At 40.0% G+C, this 17,830-nt stretch overlaps 1 protein-coding gene and 1 pseudogene across 13 annotated transcripts in view; one reads left to right on the top strand and one right to left on the bottom strand.

Moving 5' to 3' along the window:
- The window catches only part of RAVER2 (ribonucleoprotein, PTB binding 2), a 137,263-nt gene that overhangs the window by 12,863 nt on the left and 106,570 nt on the right, over positions 1 to 17,830 (bottom strand). For 4 of the 13 annotated variants that reach the window (XR_015160210.1, XR_015160211.1, XR_015160212.1 and 1 more), the window contains exon 12: positions 14,412 to 14,978. The exons of 8 other annotated variants lie outside the window; for them this stretch is intronic. The gene's annotated coding sequence lies outside the window, so the exon portion shown is untranslated. Of the gene's footprint in view, positions 1 to 14,411; positions 14,979 to 17,830 lie in introns of those variants that run through there. One more of the 13 variants, XR_015160214.1, reaches the window with a different exon arrangement.
- LOC147375530 (mitochondrial fission factor pseudogene) lies at positions 315 to 1,075 on the top strand (annotated as a pseudogene).

The raw sequence follows: 17,830 nt of genomic DNA, 5'->3' as shown, positions 1-17,830 counted from the left end.
GGACAGGGAGGCCTGGCGTGCTGTAGTTCATGGGGTTGCAAAGAGCCGGACACGACTGAGTGACTGAACTGAACTAACCCAAAGCAATCTACAGATTCAATGCAATTCCTATGAAAATGCCAAAGGCTTTTTTCATAGAAATAGAAAAAATCTTAAAATTTGGAACCTGGCTGTCTGGCCAGTGATTTGCCTGGGCATCTCCATGCACGGGGCCAGTGGCCTCTGAGACCATCTATAGGAGTGCACAGGGAGCCAGCAGGTGGTAGCCCTCACCAGGGACCCTCCAGTGGGCCCAGGGGGACAAAATCCAGCATATGCATATTGAGACAAGTCGAAAGATTTATTATGAGGCACAGAAGCAGATAGTGCCAAAAAGCAAGCAGTAGTTGGTACACATTTAGAGTAGGGCAGCATTTCCTTCTCCCACTGCTGCTCAGATGGCAGACATTAGTCAAATTCAGTATGAAATGGCATTCACTGAAGGCATTAGTGAATGAGGGTCCTGGAAAAATTAAAGGTAGCACCACCAAATGCTGACCTGGAACAAGGATTCCAAGAAGGAGTTTCAAATGCTAGTGTGATTCTGCAGTTCCAGAGAGAATTGTTGTAGCCAGAATTCCATTTTCAAGACAAGCAGACCTTGACCTTATACAATCAACTCCCTTTAAGGCTATGGCACTAAAAATACCACATCGTGTACTTATGCTAAGTGAGAGATCACTAAATTTTCTGGATTTAGAAAGACCTCCTCCAACCTCTCAAAATGAAGAAAGTCATGTAGCTGGCAGCCTAAAAAGAGCGCTCTCTGAGTGGAAAATGCTGTTAGCCAAAATGGCCAGCTGGTCAGAAGTGACTTCATGTATGGCATTTCAAATACGGACGCAACTATTAAAGGAACTTCAGAGGACTGACAGTTGTAGATACAGCTTCATTAAGACAACAGATAATCAAGCTAAACAGACACCTACAACTTCTAGAAGAGGAGACCAAAGAACGTGCTAAAAGAGAAATGGCCATGTACTCAATTACTACAGCATTCTAACTGCTTAATAGCTGGCTCTGGTTTTGCTGCTAGAGGTAACCTCAACTCTCAGAAATATTGTCTCAACAGCTGCAAATATAAAAAATTTTTTATTTGTTTCTGTCTTTGCATTACATGCTGTTTCACAGTCTATGCCCTGAAAATGTTATTTCTCCCAGAGAGGAGGGGGGAAGGACTTCTATTTGGAAAGGTAAAGGTATCTGTCACTTGACCGTATTTACTTTTAACCAGTTCTGCCATGACACCTACTTAAAATTCTCACTTTGCATGTGATGTAAATAGGATCAAGGTTTTTTTTAAGGAATTTTTTTTTTTTTTTGCCTCATCAGTCTGCACAACTAATTATGAATGGGAGAGAAAGCGTACAGAAAATGGATTTAGAAAAATGTCTGTAAAGAACAGTATGATATACAGTCATAAAAACTGACACATAGATCACTGGAACAGAATCAGTTCAGTTCAGTTCAGTCGCTCAGTCGTGTCCGACTCTTTGCGACCCCATGAATCGCAGCACGCCAGGCCTCCCTGTCCATCACCAACTCCCGGAGTTCACTCAGACTCACATCCATCAAGTCAGTGATGCCATCCAGCCATCTCATCCTCTGTCGTCCCCTTCTCCTCCTGCCCTCAATCCCTCCCAGCATCAGAGTCTTTTCCAATGAGTCAACTCTTTGCATGAGGTGGCCAAAGTACTGGAGTTTCAGCTTTAGCATCATTCCTTCCAAAGAAACCCCAGGGCTGATCTCCTTCAGAATGGACTGGTTGGATCTCCTTGCAGTCCAAGGGACTCTCAAGAGTCTTCTCCAACACCACAGTTCAAAAGCATCAATTCTTCGGTGCTCAGCTTTCTTCACAGTCCAACTCTCACATCCATACATGACCACAGGAAAAACCATAGCCTTGACTAGACGGACCTTTGTTGGCAAAGTAATGTCTCTGCTTTTGAATATGCTATCTAGGTTGGTCATAACTTTTCCTCCAAGGAGTATGTGGAACAGAATAGAGACCCCCAAAATGAACTCATGTTATATGGTCAATTAATTTATGACAAAGGAGTCAAGAATATACAGTTCGGAAAGGATACCTCTTCAATAAAAGGAGTTTGGAAAATTGGATAACCATATGAAAAAGAATGAAACAGGATCACTACTTACAAAATACTGAAAAGTCAACTCAAAATGGATTAAAGACTTGAATGTACAACCTGAAACCATAAAACTCCCATAAGAAAACATAATGGGTAAGAAGCTACTTGCCATTGGTCTTTGCAGTGATGTTTTGTATTTAACAGCAAAAGAAAAGGTAACAAAAGCAAAAATAAATGTGATTACATCCTAAAGTATTCCTAATGTGATTTACTCCTAAGTATTCCTAATCCTTTTACAAACTAAAAAGATTCTACACAGCAAAAACAACCATCAACAAAATGAAAATTCGACCTATGAAACAGAAGAATATATTTGCAAACCACATATCTGTTAAGGGATTAATATTCAAAATATTCTTGGAACATACACAACTTAATAGCCAAAAAATCCCCAGTTAAAAGTGGGTAAAACATCTAAATAGACATTATTCAATAAAAAAATACAGATGGCCAACAGATACATAAAAAGTACTCATTCTCACTAATTGTTATTCATTCACTAAGACGTGTCCAGCTCTTTGCAACTCCATAGACTGCAGCATACCAGGGTTCCCTGTCCTTCACCCTCTCCTGGTGTTTGCTCTAACTCATGTCCATTGAGTCTGTGATGCCATCTAACCATCTCATTCTCTGTCACTCACTTCTCCTTGCCCTCTTATCACTGGGGAGATGCAAACTGAAACCACCTTACACAGGTTAGAAGTCTATTATAAAAAAAAGATGAGATAACAAATGCAGGCAAATATGGGAGAAAAGGTAATTCCTGTACACTGTTGGAATGTAAACTTGTACAGGCACTATAGAAAACAGTGCAGAAATTAAAAATTGAACTACCATTTGATCCAGCAATCCAACTTCTGAACATATTCTGATTTCCTTTGGTAGCAAAATAATTAACTTGAAGTGATATTTGTTCTCTCACATTCATAAAATCATTATTCAAATAGACATGGTATAGAGAAAACCTAAGTGGATGAAGAAAATAAAGAAAATGTGGCATGTGTGTAGTGATTTGCATTTCCCTATGTATATATACATACACTGAAGTAGGAAATGGCAACCAACTCCAGTATTCTTGCCTGGAAAAACCCGTGGTCAGAGGAACCTGGTGGGCTATAGTCCATGGGGTCGCAAAGAGTTGGACATGACCTAGTGACTGAGCACATATATGTACACAGAGTGGACCATTATTTAGCCTTAAAGAAAGAAATCTTGTCATTTGTAACAACATAGATGAACCCAGAAGGCGTTATGCTAAATGAAATATTTTTAAAGAAGTAAGAAAATGAAAGTCAATCTCATGGAAACAGAGTAAAAAAGTGGTTGCCAGTGGCTACAGAGTGGGGGAAATAGGACAAGGTTAGAAAAACAGCATAAACTTTCAGTTATAAGATGAATAAAGTCTGAAAATCTAATTTGTAATATGGTGACTATAGTTGACAACACTGTATTGTACAACTGAAACTTGCTAAGATGGAAAACTTGCATGTTTTCATAAGTAAAGTGAGGTAATGAATGCATTAATTTAGTCAATGAGGAGACCTCTTTCACAATGTACATGTATATCAGATTATCATTTTGCTGTATACTTTCAATGACTTACAATTTTGTCAATTATACTTCAATAAACTTGGATAAAATAATGAATTTTTTTTTTTAAAGAGGCAAGGTAGCTCCCTAGTGGTCCAGTGGCTAAGAATCCTCCTGCCAATCAGGGGACACACGTTCACTCCTGTCCAATAACATTCCACATGCCTTCAGTTCAATTCAGTTCAGTCACTCAGTTGTGTCCAACTCTGCAACACCATGGACTACAGCAAGCCAGGCTTCCCTGTCCATCAGCAACTCCCGGAGCTTGCTCAAACTCACATCCATTGAGTCGGTGATGCCATCCAACCATCCCATCCTCTGTTGTCCCCTTCTCCTCCCGCCTTCAATCTTTCCCAGCATCAGGATCTTTTCAAATGAGTCAGTTCTTAACATCAGGTGGCCAAAGTATTGGAGTTTCAGCTTCAGTATCAGTCCTTCCAATGAACATTCAGGACTGATTTCCTTTAGGATTGACTGGTTGGATCCTTGCAATCCAAGAGACTCTCAAGAGTCTTCTCCAACATCACAGTTCAAAAGTATCAATTCTTCAGCACTCAGCTTTCTTTATAGTCCAGCTCTCACATCCATACATTACTACTAGAAAAACCATAGTTTTGACTAGACAGACCTTTGTTGGCAAAGTGATGTCTCTGCTTTTTAATATGCTGTCTAGGTTGGTCATAGCTTTTCTTCCAAGGAGCAAGCATCTTTTAATTTCATGGCTGCAGTCACCATCTGCAGTGATTCTGGAGCTCAAGAAAATAAAGTTTGTCACTGTTTCCATTGTTTCCCCATCTATCTGCCATGAAGTGATGGGACCGGATGCCATAATCCTAGTTTTCTGAATGTTGAGCTTTAAGCCAACTTTTTCACTCTCGTCTTTCACTTTCATCAAGAGGCTCTTTAGTTCTTCACTTTCTGCCATAAGGGTGGTGTCACCTGTGTATCTAAGGTTATTGACATTTCTCCCAGATATCTTGATTCCAGCTTGTGCTTCATCCAACCCAGCATTTCGCATGATGTACTCTGCATATAAGTTAAATAAGCAGGGTGATGTTATACAGATTTGCCATACTCCTTTCCCTATTTGGAACCAGTCTGTTGTTCCATGTCCAGTTCTAACTGTTGCTTCTTGACCTGCATACAGATTTCTCAGGAGGCAGATCAGGTCGTCTGGTATTCCCATCTCTTTCAGAATTTTCCACAGTTTGTTGTGATCTACACAGTCAAAGGCTTTGGTGTTGTCAATAAAGCAGAAATAGATGTTTTTCTGAAACTCTCTTGCTTTTTTGATGATCCAGCAGATGTTGGCAATTTGATCTCTGGTTCCTCTGCCTTTTCTAAAACCAGCTTGAACATCTGGAAGTTCATGGTTCACATACTACACACAGCTAAGCCCATGGGCCACAATTACTAAAGCCTGAGCTCTAGAGCCCACGCTCTCCAACAAGAGAAGCCATCACCACGAGAAGGCCACACACCACAATGGACGAGCAACTTCCCCTCACCAAAACTGCATGCATCAATGAAGAGTCTGTGCGTTGCAACGAAGACCCAGCGCAACCAATAAATAAATAAAAGTTTAAAAAATTTAAAAAGATGATGGAAGACTGGAAATCAGAAATCCATCTACCTTGGTACTTTATTTTGATGTAGTCTACTCTTGTGACACTCCAGTAAAATCCTTCTTCACATAGGCATTTAAAGGAATGTTTCACAAAGTGAAACAGATTAGCAAAGAATTTGGTTTTAACTCCTGTGTCAAAATTTTTCCAGGTGATAAAGTGTATAATATATTTGATGTTTGCTCTGAAATAATGGGAAAGGGAACAGGTGGGAGTAAAGATGAGAGGAGCCTGGCTGTGAGGTGATAAATCATTAAAACTGTGTCAGTGGGTACAAGAAACTCCACCAGTTCCAGTTCAAAACGGTGACACAGGTGCATCCTGAACTGATCTCCACCCACAGACACCCCGAATCTACAGCTGCATATGGAACAGTTTCCTCTGAAAGAAACCAAAAAACGAGATAAGTTACTCCTACACATTGAGCAAATGAGAAAAAAGAAAGACAGGCCACACCACAATGGGGAGGAGAGGCTGAGAGACTGTCTCACCATAAACCCCACCCTCAGAGCAGCAACTCATAACTGGGCGGGAATTCACAACCCCGAGCATCCCCCTAAGAAGTGAAAGGTTTGAACCCAAGCTGGTACTTCAACTTTTTAAATTTTTTTATTGAAGTATAGTTGACTTACAGTGTTGTGTTAATTGCTGGTGTATAGCAAAGTGATTCAGTTATTATCATGTGTATGTATGTGTGTGTGCTGTATTTCATATTCTTTTCCATATGGTTCATTATAAGATATTGAATATAGTTCCCTGTACTATGCAGTAATGACCTTGTTGTCTATCCATTTTATAGATTAATATAATCATTTATATTTGCTAATCCCAAACTCCCATCCCTCCCCTACCCTACCCACTTCTCCCACCTGGCAACCAAAGTCTTTTCTCTATGTCTATGAGTCTGTTTCTGTTTCATAGATTGATTCATTTGTGTTATATTTTAAATGCCACATATAAGTGATATCATATGACATTTGTCTAACTTCCTTCATTTAGTATGATAATCTCTTGGTCCACTCATGCTGATGAAATGGCACTATTTCATTCTTTATTTTATGGCTGAGTAGTATTCCACGGTGTATATATACACCTCTTCTTTATTTATTCATCTGTTGACGGACCTTTAGGTTGCTTCCATGGCTTGACTATTGTCAATAATGCTGCTTTAAACATTGGTTGGCACTTCAACTTATAAGTTCTGTGTCTGAGAGATGAGCCCCCAAAATAGCTAGTGTGGAAATTCAGAGGATGAGATGGTTAGATATCATCTAACTGCTCAATGAACATGAATTTGAGCAAACTCTGGGAGACAGTGAAGGACAGGGGAGCCTGGTGTGCTGCAGTTCATGAGGCTGCAAAGATTTGGATGTGACTTAGTGACTGAGCAGCCACAACAACCTGAAGTTCTGGCTTCTAATCAGCCTGAATCTAGGTGCTAAGATCTGCCCTCTTGGGGACAGTGACAGGTCTGGCACACACTCAACTCCTCGGAGGCACTAAGAATAAAGTAGGCTGCTTGGACAATCATATGTTCAAGACACAACCAAGAGCCAGGGCAGGACTGCTCCTTCAAGTCTTGGAAAGGCGTAGATTTTACCTAATGCATAGAAACCAACACAGAGAATCAAGGAAAATGAAGAAATAGGGATATGTTCCAAATAAAAGAACAAGATGAAGCCTCAGAAAAAGACCTTAATGAAACTGACATAAGTGACTTACTCTATAAAGAGTTCAAAATAATGATCGTAAAGATGCTCACTAAACTCAGGAGAACAATGGATCAACAAATTGAGAATTTCAACAGAGGTAGAAAATGTAAGAAAGTACCAAACAGAAACTACAGACCTGGAAAATTTAGTAATGAAACTGAAAAATACAATAGCGGGGCTCAACATCTGATACATGAAGCAGAAGAAAAGATTAGTGAACTCAAATACAGCAATGGGACTTATCCAATCAGAGCAACAAAAAGAAACAAGAATTAAAAAAAGGTGAAGATACCTTAAAGGGACTTGAAGGATAACAACAAGGTTATCAAAAGGAGAAGAGAGAGAAAGAGGCAGAAAATTTATCTGAAAAAATGTGGTTGAAAATTTCCTTAACCTGGGGAAAGAAACAGACATCCAGATCCAGGAATTCCAAAGAGTTACAAATAAGATAAACCCAAAGAGACTCACACCAAGATATATGATAATTAAAACATCAAATGTTAAAGACAAGAAGAGGATCTTTAAAACAGCAAGAATAAAAAACTTGTTCCATACAAGGGAAACCCCATAAGACTATAAGCAGATTTTTCAGCAGAACCTTTCAGACCAGAAAAGAGTGTCATGATATATTCAAAGTGCTGAACGAAAAAAAACAACCTGCCAACCAAGAATACTCTACCTGGCACAGCTGTCCTTCAGAATTGAAGGAGAGAGGAAGAATTTTCAAGACAGCAAAAACTACAGGATTTTATTATCATGAAACCAGCCTTACAAGAAATGTTAAAGGTACTTCTTTAAGCTGAAACGAAATGGTACCATTTAGTTAATAGGAAAGCATACGAAAGTACAAATCTCACGGGTAATGGTTAAGTATATGGTAAAATTCAGAATAATCTAATGTTGTAAAGACACTGAAGTAGTCACTTACAAAGCTAGCATGAACATTAAAAAAGGAACTTTGTGAAAACACCTACAATAATTGGTAATGGACACATAAGCTGTAAATTGTGACATCAAAAACAAAACATGAGTGACATCAGCATCCTGCTGGAGTGAGACATTCCCTCTGTCTTTCCTCTTCAATCTATAACCAGTAAAACATCCACAACTCAACAAAGCCACATCTGCCCAATACACCAGGATGCTGGAGAATTCCACACACCTGTACATTTAAAGGTGGGTGGTGTGTGTACGTGCTCTTGTGCCCAAATCTTTGTGACCCCACGGACTGTAGTCGGCCAGGCTCCCCTGTCTATGGTATTCTCTAGGCAAGAACACTGGGGTGGGTTGCCGTTTCCTACTCCAGGGGATCTTTCCCACCCAGGGATCCAACGTGTGTCTCTTGTGTCCCCTACATTGGCAGGCGGATTCTTTACCACTGAGCCACCTGGGAAGCCCAAAGGTGGGTGGACGGGAACACAAACAGGTGGAACCAGGGGAACAGCAGAGGCAGCACCTGCCATCCTGCCTCCCAGCCGCAGCAGGTGAGCTTGCAGGCCCGGAAAACCTGGTGCGCAGGGGAGGCAGCGCGCCCGACTCCAGTTTCCTGGCCTCAGTGGTGTTCACAGCGACAGGTAACCCGGCAGCGGTGGCCGTGAGGGCTATGTTCTGTCCCTTCAAGCACAGAGGCACCCATGACTCCAGCCCCAGTCCCCCTACTCACTCCCATCCACAGTGGTGCACCCGAGAAACCCAATGCCCCCAACATGGTAGAGGTACCTGTGACCCCACCTCTCCACCTACCTCCCCTGCAGTAGCAGAGCCTACAGTTCAGATCTGGGACATGGCAGAAGTGTCTACCATCCCAGTCCTCAGGAGGTGACACCAGCAGCAGCAGGGCACCAAGAGCCTAGAGGCACAAGCAGTGCCAAGGAAGGCAGGGGGCAGGTGTCACCTCTGACAGACAGGTAAAGGGCTGACTCAGATAACCAGAAGCACCTCAGGGAAGAAAACAAAAATCTTGTGCTATAGTGACACCTACTGGAAGACAAAAGAGGCACTTTAATTTCTAAATTGTTGAATCATTAGAATCAAGCCAAAAAAAAAAAAGGTTTTACCTAAGGAAGAAAGATGTCCATTACTTCAGATGCTCCGGCAGAGGAACACTCATCAAGTATCATGAAAACCCACAATAGTGATGTATTCAAAAAAGAAAATGACAATTCTCTATCAATCAAAGTCATAGAATACTGTGATCTAACTGATAAAAGAATTCAAAATAGCTGTCACAAAGAAACTCAAGAAAATTCAGTGAGCTCAGGAATACAATTAAGAAACAGAAGGAATATTTTACTAAATAGACTGATACTCTACAAGAGAACCAAACAAAGTCTGGAGCTGACAAGTTCAATAAATGAGATGAGAAATGGAATTTGGAAAGCACTGGAAATAGAGCAGACTTTATGGAAGAGAGAATCAGCAAGCTTGAAGACAGAAATCTAAAAATGATACAGATAGAAGAAAGAAGAGAATTAAGATCTAGAGAAAACTGGGGAAATCTATGAGAACTATCCAACTCTTTCAGGAAGGGTCATATTAGGATAATGGGTATCCCGGGAGAGAAGGAAAAGGCAGCAGAGAGTTTAAAGAAATAGTAGCTGAGAACTTCCCAAACCTGGAGAAGGAACTGGGTATACAAATCCATGTAGCTAAGAGAATGCCTAATTACCTCAATGCAAAAAAGACTTCCCCTAAGACACATTCTCTTAAAACTGTCAGAAGTCAATGACAAATAATTTTAAAGGCAGCCAAGGAAACAAGGATGGTAACCCACAAAGTAACCCCCATTAGATTATCAGTAGATTTCCTGGCAGAAACTCTAGAGGCCAGGAGAAGAGTGGCCATTCTCAAAATACTGAAAGAAAAATTGCCAGCGGAAAATACTCTATCCAGCAAAGTTATCATTCAGATATGAAGGAGAAGGAAAGGCTTTCCCAGACACACAAAAGCTGAGGGGATTCATCAACAATGGACCTGCCTTTAAGAAGTGCTGAAAGGAACTGTTCTACCAGAAAAAAAGGCAAAGGTACATAAATCCTTGAGTAAGGGGATAAACAATATCAGAAAATTGCCACTCTATATCAGAATAACTTTTTAAATATTTTATTATAGCATAAAGGTTAAAGGGGGGAAAGCAGTAAAAAATAACCACTTCAATCTGTTAAACTCAAAACATAAAGAGGGATAATTTCAGACAACAAAAACATAAAAGGGGAAGCAAACAAGGATGAAACCTATTTAGGCAAGCGAAGATAAGACGCTATCAGCAGAAAATCGACTGTTTTTCCTATGAGACGATGTATACAAGCATTGCAGTAACCACAAAACAAATCTAGAGCAGAGACTAGCAACACAACAAAAGATGAGAGTGAGAAAAACATAGAAAACCGCTAAACCAAAATAGTGGACAGAAACAGAAGGAAAAAGGAAGAATGGAAATATATAGCCATATATATCTATAAAAAACACACACATAATTTTTTAAAAAGCAATACTAAGTACTCATTTATCAATAATCAACTTAAATATAAATGAATTCATCAATCAAAAGACACAGAGTGGCTAGATGGATTAAAAAACAAGACTCAACTATATGCTGACTCTAGAAAACTCTGAATAGACTAATCATGAGATTGAAACAGTAATCAGAAGTGTGCGCGCGTGCGTGCATGCGTGCGTGCGTGTGCGTGTGTGTGTGAGTTGCTTGGTCATGTCTGACTCTGTGTGTGTGTGTGTGTGAGTTGCTTGGTCATGTCTGACTCTCTGTGACCCCATGGACTGTAGCCCGCCAGGCTCCTCTGTCCATGGAATTCTCCAGGCCAGAATCCTGGAGTGAGTAGCCATTCCCTTCTCCTGGGGATCTTCCCAACCCAGGGATCAAACCCAGGTCTCCTGCACTGGCAGGCAGATTCTTTACTGTCTGATCCACCAGGCAAGCCCAAAGGGAAAAAAAAAAAAAGTCCAGGATATATTCTGCCAAACATGCAAAGAAGATTTAATACCCATCCTTCTCAAATTCTTCCAAAACACTAAAGAGGAAGAAGTGCTTCCTAACTTATTTTACAAGGTTAATAATACCCTGTTATCAAAACCAGACAATAACACAAAGGAAGAAAATTAAAGGCCAGTATCTGTGAAGAACACAGATTCAAAAATCATCTCAACAGATGAGAAAAAGCATCTGACAAGATTTAACACCTATTTATGATTTAAAAAATCACAATAAAATGTGTACAGAAATATATACCTCAGAATAATACTGGCCATATATGAAAAAAATATAGCTAATCTACAGGAATAAGACAAGGATGGCCACCCTAACCACTTTTATTTCAAAATACTATTGGAACACCTAGCCAAAGCATTTAGGCAAGGAAAATAAAGGAATCCAAATCAGAAAGAGAGAAGTAAAAATGCAAAAAAATTATCTGCAGATGATATGATTTTACAAGTAGAAAACCTGAAAAGACCACATGCACACAAAAAACTATTAGAAATAATAAATGAAGACAGTAAAGTTGCAGAGTACAAAGTCAACATTCAGAAGTCTGCTGTGCTTCTATACGCTAACAATGAGCTCACAGAAAGGAAAATTAAAGAAACAATCTCATTTATAATCACAACAAAATGAATAAAGTACAATTGAGGTGAAAGATCTCTACAGTGAAAACTATAAGATGTTGTTGAAACTGAAGAAGACACAAAATACTGAAAGATATTCCACGCCCATGGAATTGGAAGAGTTAATGTTGTTAAAATGTCCATGTTACCTGAAGCAATCTACAGATTCAATGCAATACCTATCAAAATTCCAAGGATACTTTTCAGAAAAATAGAAGAAAAAATTCTAAAATTTACATGGAACAGATTCTGTAAACATCTGTTCAGAATCTTTACAGATTCTGTAAGAAGATTCTGTACAGCCAAAGCAATCCTAAGAAGTAAGAACAAAGTAGGAGATATTACACACCCTCATTTCAAACTGCATTACAAAGCTATAGTAATTAAAAAACAACAACAACACATACATAGATCAATGCAACAGAATAGGAACCACAGAAATAAACCTATACAAACATGGACAATTAATTTATAGCAAAGGAAAAAGAATATACAATGGGGAAAGGACAATCTCTTCAATAAATGATTAGAAAACGACAGCCACATGCAAACAAAAATGAACTAGGCGTCTGTCTCACACCAGACACAAAAATCAACTCAGATTAAAGACTTGAATATAAGACCTGACACCATAAAACTCCTAGAAGGCAACATAGGTAGTATTTCTTTTGACATATTAGTATGCTCTTCGCAATATCTTTCTGGATGTGTCTCTTCAGGAAAGGGAAATAAAAGCCAAAATAAATAAATGGGGCTAAATCAGACTAAAAATCTCTGTTCAGCAATGGAAACCATTAACAAAATGAAAAGACAGCCTACTGAATGGGAGAAGAGAAGATACTTGCAAATGATGTATCTGACAAGAGGTTACTATCCAAAATATATAAGAACTCATACAACTCAATATTAAAAAACAAACAACCAGATTAAAAAATGGGCGGAGGAGCCAAATAGACACTTTCCAAAGAAGATACACAAATGGCCATTAGGCACATTAAAAGATATCCAACATCACTAATTACTAGGGTGGTTCTCATCAAAACCACAATGAGAGATCACCTCATTCTTGTTAGAATGGTTATTGTCAAAAAGGCAAGAAATAACAAGTGATGGCAAGGATATGGATAAAATGGAACCCTCATATACTGTTGGAAAGGACCCGATGCCGGGAAAGATTGAGGACAGGAGAAGTGGGTAACAGAGGATGAGACTGCTGGATGGCATCACTGACTCAACAGACACGAGTTTGAGCGAATTCTGAGAGATAATAAAGGACAGGGAAGCCTGGCGTGTTTGCAGTCCATGGGGTCACAAAGAGTCAGACATGACTTAGTGACTGAACGACTACAGCAACATACGCTGCTGGTGGGAATACAAATTGGTGTAGCCACTATGAGGACATCCCTGGTGGCTCAGCGGTAAAGAATGCATCTGCCTGCCAATGCAGGATGGGCAAGTTCCATCTCTGGGTTGGGAAGATCCCCTGGAGAAGGAAATGGCAACCCATTCCAGTATTCTTGTCTGGGAAATTCCATGGACAGAGGAACCTAGCAGGGTCTATGGGGTCACAAAAGAGTTGGACATGACTCAGCAACTAAACACGGAGAAGGCAATGGCACCCCACTCCAGTACTCTTGCCTGGAAAATCCCATGGACAGAGGAGCCTGGTAGGCCACAGTCCATGGGGTCGCTAAGGGAAGGACACGACTCAATGACTTCACTTTCACTTTTCACTTTCATGCATTGGAGAAGGAAACAGCAACCCACTCCAGTGTTCTTGCCTGGAGAATCCCAGGGACGGGGGAGCCTAGTGGGCTGCCGTCTATGGGGTCGCACAGAGTCGGACACGACTGAAGCAACTTAGCAGCTTAGCAGCAGCAGCTAAACAACAAGTGACTATGGATAACACTATGAATACTCCTCAAAAAAATTAAAAAATAGAACTGCCCTTTGACCCAGAGATACCACTTCTGAGTATTTATTCAAAGGTGGTGGTGGGGGGAACCTGACTTGAAAAGTTTGTGTTCACTGCAGCATCATTTACAATAACCAAGACACAGAAGTAACCTCAATGTTCACCGATGGATGAATGCTAAAGAAAATGTGGGATATACACACACAGGAATATTATTCAGTCACAGAAAAGAAAATCCTGCCATTCATGACAATGTATGGGCCTCGAGGGCATTATGTTAAGTGAAATAAGTCAGAGAAAGACAAATATTGTACGCCCCCACTTACATGTGAAATCTGAAAAACAAACAACAAAAGAGACTGACCCTAACTCGTGGACACAGAGGTCGTTGCCAGCGGTGGGGATTAAAGGATTGGCAAAACGGGGGAGACTGGTCAAAGGATACAAGACTCCAGGTACAAAATAAACCAGACCTGGGAATATAACGTACAGCAAGGTGACTATAATTAATAATATTTTATTGTATATTTGAAAGTTGCTAAGAGTTAATTACTCTTAAAAATTCTCATCACAAGAGAAAAAAAATAACTGCAGTGATGGATGTTAACTAGATTTACTGTGGTAATTATTTCACAAAATATACAAAAGTCAAATCAGTATGTTGTCATATGAAACTCCTGTTATACATCAACTGCACCTCAACAAAAAAAAAGCTATTCCACCTCAATAAGGGCTGCCAGCAACAAAACCGCATGCTTACCGACTTAGCTGGACGCCCTCCCTCTGAGTCCTCGCTCTCCACTATCATGCCTCTTCATCATTCTCTTCAGCTGTCTTCTCTATTTTCATCCCTTTGTCGGTCTGGTGATCTTTCTGCATTTTGGACCATAGCCACTAACGTTGTCACACCCTTAGCTTCAGTATAATGAACTCTTTTTTCCTCCTTAATCTTCTTCCTCTAATAAATGATCAATCCATCTAGTTTAATTTTGAAAAGCTAGCTGTTGTATAATTCAACTAACTCATTTTCCAAAGATGGCAAGAAACAACAGATACGTCGTTCTGAAGTCTGGAAATCTCACATTCTCAGCTCTCTTCCCTGATTCTTCCTGCAGTGTAGTAATCCATGTGTCATGTCTGAGTATAAAGCACAACAGCAACCAGAGTGTTCCTCTCTTTCTATACCATCTTCATTCTCAAAAACCAGCTGGGAAATTTATTAGATACTTTCATTCAAAGGATTTCCTAATCGTGCTATACCATTCACAGAAAGAACCTGCTGGGATGCATGAGTTCAGCAAAAACCTTCACCAGGACACATGGGAAACTGTAAGAAAAGGAAATGAAAATGAATGTTACGGTAGCCCATATGATAAGGGAAGAAAGATAATCCTTCTAATACACTCTACCAAAGATATCTATCTTCTAATGTAAGAACTGATGAATTAAATAGGAAATGATGATAGTTAAGATTTTTGTTGTTGTTGATTAAGATTTTTGAAACAAAGTTTAGTGTTCTGGGAGAAATATATTGGTATCAAAGAAACATCAAAAAGGAGAAAATAAAACCACGCAAGCATCTGCTTTTCTTTCTATTTCATATTTGCAGGATATAAAACATCTATTCCTTCAAAGACTAAATGTTGAGAGCACTGGGCTCTCTTATGAGGTTACCGAGATGAATGAAACCTCCAAGAGCTCATATCCTAGGAGGGGAAGTAAGAAAAGCACAAAACAAGAACTTCCCTGGTCGTCCAGTGGCTAAGACTCCACGCTCCCAACGCAGGGGGCCTGGATTCAGGCCCTGGTCAGGGAACTAGACCTGACATGTAGCAACTAAAGAGTTTGAAAGTCACAACTAAAGATCCAACTAAAGATCCCACATGCAACAACACAGATCAAAGGTCCCACCCATATCCTGCAACTAAGACCCAGCACAGCCAAATAAATAAATAAAAATAATATGTGTGTGTGTGTTTGTACATATATATACACATAAAACAAAAAGCACAAAACAGAATTCTGAAAGGACATGCCACCATACAAAAGAGAAACAGGTGAAGTGCTAAAGCTTTTTCAGAGATGGGAAAATGGAAGTGGGGGTGTTGAGCAATATGGGAAAATGTTTCAGGATGAGATGGCATCTGAGTTAAGATCTGGAGGTGAGGTCAGATATGAGGAAGAGACACAGGATGGCCAGTTTGCTGCTGCTGCTGCTGCTGCTAAGTCGCTTCAGTCGTGTCCGACTCTGTGCGACCCCATACACGGCAGCCCACCAGGCTCCCCCATCCCTGGGATTCTCCAGGCAAGAACACTGGAGTGGGTTGCCATTTCCTTCTCCAATGCATGAAAGTGAAAAGTGAAAGTGAAGTCGCTCAGTCGTTTCCGACTCTAGCGACCCCATGGACTGCAGCCTACCAGGCTCCTCCGTCCATGGGAGTTTCCAGGCAAAAGTACTGGAGTGGGGTGCCATTGCCTTCTCCAGGAGAAAGGAAATATGTGACAAACCAGATGGCACGAACCACACACCAGTGACAGGGCACCAGTGGCTGGCCCATGGAAGAGAGCAGTGGCAAATGAGGTTGGAAAAGCAAGTCATGGACAGGCTGAAACACTAGGCTAACACCTGATTAATTACAAACACAGAATGACATGCTTCATCTTAGAATTTGTAGGTTAGTAAGCAGCTTCAGAGAAGGCAATGGCAACCCACTCCAGTACTCTTGCCTGGAGAATCCCATGGAGGGAGGAGCCTGGTAGGCTACAGTCCATGGGGTCACAAAGAGTCAGACACAACTGAGCGACTTCACTTCCCTTCATTTCAAGCAGCTTCATTAAAAAAAAATGTGGCAATGAAAGAGACAGGCATAAGAAGGTCTCTCCAGGAGGCCACTGAACTTGTCCATGCTTTTAGATATATGCATGTGGGCAAACACAGATTACACGTGATTCAAATTTTTGCTTAGCATTTACAAAGGAATTTACAGATGAGAAAGAACAAAGTGGCATACTTAGAAAATCTGAAGAAAACAATTTCAACAGGCATTTATGCTTTGAAGAGAATAAAGACATTGAGAGAAGCCCTATAACTCTAGTTCTGCATGTCTAGTATTCAGGCAGAAATCAGATCAACAAAACAGCCAAACCATAGTACATTTGGAAAGGTATGAACTGATAACATGTAATTTGATGATGTCCTACACTGTATCACGGATCTGTGCAGTAAACAGGAAGAAATTATTATCTCCATTGAAGAGATCAGAAAACAAAAGCTCAGAAAACTTACGTGACTTGACTAAAATCACAAGACTTCCCAAGTGCCTCAGATGGTGAAGAATTTGCCTGCAAGGCAGGAGACCCAGGTTCGATCCCTGAGTCAGGAAGATTCCATGGAGAAGGGAACTGCTACCCACTCCAGTATCCTTGCCTGGAGAATTCCATGGACAGAGAATCCACGGGGTCACAAAAACTTGAACATAACTGCGACATTACTCACTACTCATACAATGCAATATTAGGACTATGAATCCAGCTCAATTTTTCTCACTTTACTATTCCCACCATTATTCTAATCTGCCTTATTCTTAAAAATCCAAAGTTTGCACACATTTACTGTGAAACCCATTCTGTAACTATGCAGTTATTATTTTTGGATTAAACAAGAAATCTCATTTTCTTCCCCTTATTAAAGTGAATCTTTTTATCTTCATGTAAATATAGACTAACTTGTTTTATTTCCATGTGACAGCCAAAATTTGATACTTACAATGTATATTAAGCTCATTTCAATCACTGAACTAAAGGCTTATTTTAAAAGTACTTGAAAGAATTTGAGAAACTGGAATCTTGAATATTCCTCAGGGAGATTCCTTTGGGATATGTTAATGCTGAGTGTGATTTTGATTAGGGTCATCTACTACAGTCCAAATTAAAGATACTGCTTTACCACTAATGTTCTCCTAAAGTAAATATAACTACTTTGCACATAAATTCCTAAATACAAAAATCAAACTGGTTTTCAGAAAATTCTGCTCATATAGGACTCCTCAGTGTCACCTTCTCCTTTACCCCACTTTATCTTTTCTAGGTCTTGACTCTTGAATGGAATTAGATGGGATGGAAAACCTGAAATGACCGGTTGCACTAGTTCACCTAAGGCCTGAGTCAAACCCATAATAA

The sequence above is a fragment of the Bos grunniens genome, chromosome 3, assembly GCF_055505025.1.
Source record: "Bos grunniens cultivar Pamir isolate PY7600 chromosome 3, Bosgru_T2T1.0, whole genome shotgun sequence".
In the NCBI taxonomy this organism is placed as follows: domain Eukaryota; kingdom Metazoa; phylum Chordata; class Mammalia; order Artiodactyla; family Bovidae; genus Bos; species Bos grunniens.
Note: the sequence above shows the minus strand (reverse complement) of the source record. Positions and strands in the feature narration are given on the sequence as shown.